Below are 5,277 nucleotides of genomic sequence, written 5' to 3'. Positions count from 1 at the left end.
CTAGGAGCAGAACACGACAAAGGCTCACTGACCTCCGCCTTCATTCATAAAAATAGGAAACCAAACAGGAAAATCACCATTTTGAGTCTCAGTTAGCATCTGGAGCCACGAGGGCTCTGAAACACATGAGGGTGGCTGAATTATTAACATAAAATCACTTACATTTACTGGTACTGTTGCATTGAAGTTCCCTTGAATGTGTGTTTGGCTAATTGGTAATTTACTGGACCAACTGTGCTAATTATGTCGGCAAATTAGCTAACATTACTTGCAGAGTTAAGACTGTTTTCAAGTTTATCTGCTGAGGAGGAAAGCTTTATTGCACTTATCTTGAAGCAAAAGTTGGAACCTCTAAGAAATATTAATAATCAGTTTCTGAGACTTGTCAAGCTTGATACTGCCAACATTTTTCAGCACAACTAGCTTAAATATGAAGCTAGCAGCTGGTTAGCTTAGCTAACATTAGCATAACGACACCAGACAGCCAGGGCATCTCTGGCCAAAGATGACAACCTACAAGAACCCCTAAAGTTAACCAGATAGTTTAATACATTGCTTATTAGTTTGTTTTTCTTCCACAAAATCCAAAGCACAGAAATAATTTGGTGGAAATGTCCAGGTTAGCATTAGGTTTATAGTTGTGTAGAGCAGCAGAGACTTTAGCATTTTGATACTCTCAGCTGAAAAATAGTCCTAAAAAGAGTTTTTCCCCCTCACTTTTCAGCAGAAGCGAGACCTACTAACATTAAAAATTTTGGAGGTGCTATTGATGTTACATTTTAAAAGAAAAATCACCTTTTTTATTTTAACAATTATCACCTTTTTGTCTTTATGCTAAGCTAAGTTAAGCCAACTGGCCCCTGCTGCACTAGCTTAACATTAAACCATAGACTTATATACAGTCTATGCATTAAACAGACAACACTTGGAATTTGTACAGTATACATATATATATATATATATATATATGTGTGTGTGTGTGTGTGTGTGTGTGTGTGTATTTGGGAAATACATTCTTGATGAGGGTTAGGTAACAGTGTCACTTTCATGTCTTCATGGTAGATACCACAGCCTCATATTGGTTAGCTTAGCTTGGCACAAAGACTATAAATGGGGGAACATAGCAGGTTAGCATGAGGCTGTTTTCCACTGCAGGAGCTAGCACACTGTTTTAGGGCAGCCTGAACCTTTGAATGCATTTTGACAGAATTAACTGGCCTCATAGAACCTCTATCAGAGGAGAAAAAGTACCTACTCCAGGGTAGGCACTTCTCAGCAGTCCGAAAAAATGTCCTCATCCAGTGATATGTGAGTCTTCTCCACTCACATATCGCCATCAGCCATACAAATTCACCATGTGGAGCCGCATAACCATGCAGAGCCACATAACAGAGCCGCCATTGTTCTATTTGTTGTGCTTTCGGAGAACTACAGTTACAGTTAACTACTATTTGTCCTTGTTTTGATGCACTCTGAGTTAACATTGCAGTCAAAGCTTCCAGATCATACACCGCAATGGAAACAGAAAAGCTGAAAGGACCAATTATGGAGGCGCTCCTATAAATGCAAATGCCACCTTGCGCCGGCCCCAAGTTCCTGCAGAGGAAAGCTGCCCATAAGGTCTGTAATTAATTCTCATAATGTTGTTGCTTGTGTTTTTTCTCATAAAACTGTAAAATGGATAAATTGTGGTTTTATAGGCCAAACAGAGAAATAGTTACATAACTTTTTAAGGTGTAGTTCCTGAGCTGCAGAGGTTCTTGTAGGCAGATTTGGTACCTTTGGTTTCCATTCTTTGTGCTAAGCTTCGCTAACCAGGTGCTACTGCTGTAGTTTCAAATTTAGATATGAGAGTATCGTCAGTATATTCATTTAACCTTTTGCCTGAAAGAAAATATGTCTCAAAATGTTGCATCATTGCTCCAAGTCTCATTTTAAGACAGATGAGTACAAAAAAAATTGTGACAAAGCAGCTAGTTTGGAAGCCAACCATAGTCAGATAGGCTGGAGATGTTTTCATGTAGATGTTAAGCTTGAAAGAAAATACATTTGCAACAAAATTGGATATTCATAAATTCTGTCTTAAAAAGAGGAAGACTGTGCTTGTTTTTATGGGTGTGTACATTATTTCCATTTGGCTATTTTTTTATGGAAAACCACATAGGAAAGATTTTTGAAAGTGTGGGATTTCTGCCTGTATAATTTGTTTAAGATACAACTTTTTTTTTTTTTTTAATCTTTGCATCAGCTATCTCTCCACATCAGAACAGCACTCTCTGAACTATTACTGCACACCACTAATACATGAAATAGAGTGAGAGGAAATAACTAATAATAGCAGTAGGCCTTTTCGTAATGGCTGGTTGCAATAATAGTAGTTTAATTAGTGACACTCTCAACTCATGCATCCCTCAGGCTATGTTATAATTCAGTACACATTACAGGAATTGCATGACATCACAGGAAAGAGAAAATACCCAACAGCACAATAAAATCACTGTAATATGAGCCACAAACACACTGGAGGTCTCCCTAAGAATATGCTGTTATATTTCAGCAGGGAGGTTAGTTTAAGTGCAGTCAGGAGATTACACTTCCCGAAAGGCTACTGATGGCCCTCATTTTGTATTTCTATGTGTATTAATGAGACTTACATAATGTAAAAGTTTGAAAAGATTTCCTGAAGTTCTGTTAGTGAAGATAATGTTCTACCTCTGGATAAAAAGGCAAAACAAGATCAGCAAACTGTTTGTTTATGTGGGTTTTTTTAGAGAAAGGTGGGTAATTATAGGTACACTGAAATGTTTGTTTCTTTTCCATTAAAAAATAGATCCCACAATAGGCAAACTGTAAATAATGAGGCGTGAGAAAGTCTGGCTTGAAATCCAAAGGGAAAAGGGAGTGGACAACAATAGACTTCCTGTCCAACCAGCTGACATCATGTCCTTTGGGAAAATGCGATTGGTAAACCCATAGTCCAGCCCACATAATGTGCACCCTGACAAAACAAAGTCTTAGAGAGCATCTAACATTTACGAGATGAAGGCCTGATTTAACTCTCTGTGCCAGTCAGTAATAGCCGGGAAGGAAGAGTTAGATGTTTATAGTTTCCAATAAATGTGTTTCTTCCAGGGTGCTGTCTTTTGTGTTTGACATGAATCACTCTAGACCTGAAACATTAAATCTTGAGTTTAATGTGATTTTTGTAAGAATCTCTAATGAACTGAGCAAACACTGTGAATCTTTACTACCAAGCATGCTGCATGTGGTGGGTTTTGAGAGATGATTTTAATGTTTTTTTTAATTAGTCCAAACATATTTCAGACATTAACATTGCGTTTGAAACACAAATCTGCTTCCGTCTTTGGATGCCTTGCGAAAAGGGTTTCATAAAGATTATTGAGAGCCGTGTGAGTGCATGTGTGGGAAGAGTCAAAGCGCTCTCAGAAATGTAACTGTGAATCGACAGGTGCACAGTTCCTGGAAAGTGATCGGTGCTGCTGAGTCATAGCTGAATTGCTGCAGTAACCACACGCCTGACTTTGCCCTCTTTGACAAACCTCTCAGCTCAGAGGTGACTAAATGTGAAAGGAGAAAGATCCGACTGTCTTCGATGAACAGCTTTTGTCAATTTGCACTGAATTACTACACACACAAAATTCAAAGCTTTTTTTTTTCTAAAATCTTGCATATACTACTTTTTGTATTACCCACACATGCAAGGAAACAGTGGGGAATTAATTCTGAACACAATGTGGAAACTCATGTTGTTTTCTGGAGCATTGTCCACAAGAAATTCAACTACTTTAGACGTGATTCATCACAAGCCACATCTATACAGTGTGTGGTTATAACATGCATAATATTATATCATTAGGTACAATGAAGTACAAGTAAATTCTCACCAAAAAGCACATTACAAAAGCTGTTGCCGTTGTGTTCTATGCTGCTTTCCAGGACTTATCGCGTGATGAGATATTGTAATTGAGGTGCAGTGAATTTCCTGCAGTTGCGTTGTGCACCTTCCTCCAGTTCAGTCAGTCATCTCCTACGTTTCCCAGAATTGGTTATCTCCACAGAAGGGTTTCAACATGTTATTTTCACCTGTTAATGTTCTGTGTAGGTGGTGAGAGTAATAGTGATACCATCTTAAGAGCAAGATGAGGAGAAAATATGCAGCTTTTTTTTTTCCAGTGCAGAAAAAGTGAATATTGGCTCCAGCACCAGGCACGGCATGTTTTTTAACTGCAAGTGGGTCGGCTCAGGTTGCGAGAGGTGAAGGCAGTTTTCTACTGTAAGGTGCTGTTGATGTCTTAAAAAACAAGTGCTAGCATTGACTCCTTTTAGCTGGTTTAAAATTTAAAACTCCATTGATACCCTAAAATGTGGTCATGACTTGTCATCTATAAGTAGGAGATAAAATACACCTCCAAGTCTTCAACCGATGAAATAAATCTAAAATTCATATTTTTTGAAGTTGTGCTTTCAAATAGCACTAATGCTAACGTTCGTATGCTAACAATCTTCAGTTTTAACGTTGAGTTGTTTAACAGGTTATTCTCACCATTTTAGCTAAGCATATTAGCTTGCTTTGTTAATTAGCACTAAATACAAAGCAGAGAATAGAGGCCTAAGTATTTCACTGTAAATAAAAACTGGTCAATTTTCTGTTCAATGACGGCACAAAATAAAAAGTTAAATGATTGTAGTTCATCATGAGGGCACTATGGGTGTCTTTCACAAATCGTATTTGAGGCATTTTAACCAAAATATGAAGAGTAGAGGTAAAGCTAAGTTAAGCATTGAGCCAAAGTGCAAAATATTAAAAGTTTAAACATTAAGGTGAAGACCATAGTATTATTTATTGTGTTTATTCACCTGAGCAAATTAAATGTTATGGTTAAAACCCTACAATATTCTAAAAAATACAAATTTATATGAACAAAATATATACCTAAGTTAAGACCCTGCAATGTTGTTATAATAAAAAATTAGCCTGACTAACTTAAATGTTAAGATTAGGAGCAAATTATCTGAGCAGTTTAGAAACTAAAGTTAAGACCCTACAAAATTTTACATGAAAATCCAAAGATTTCCTGTGAGCAGCATATTTGCACCAGTAGAAAGGACGAGACCTCCAGTAGAACCAGGCTCAGGAACGGCAGCTATCTGCTTCAACAGTTTGGGGTTAAGGTAATGTGGAGAGAGAAAAGGAAAGCAGAGCCAAACAGACAACAAACTGGAAATCACAAACAATGGACAGACTGGTGGGACTAA

Source organism: Acanthochromis polyacanthus, chromosome 8, assembly GCF_021347895.1.
Source record: "Acanthochromis polyacanthus isolate Apoly-LR-REF ecotype Palm Island chromosome 8, KAUST_Apoly_ChrSc, whole genome shotgun sequence".
Taxonomy (NCBI): Eukaryota; Metazoa; Chordata; class Actinopteri; family Pomacentridae; genus Acanthochromis; species Acanthochromis polyacanthus.
This window is presented reverse-complemented; position numbering follows the sequence as displayed.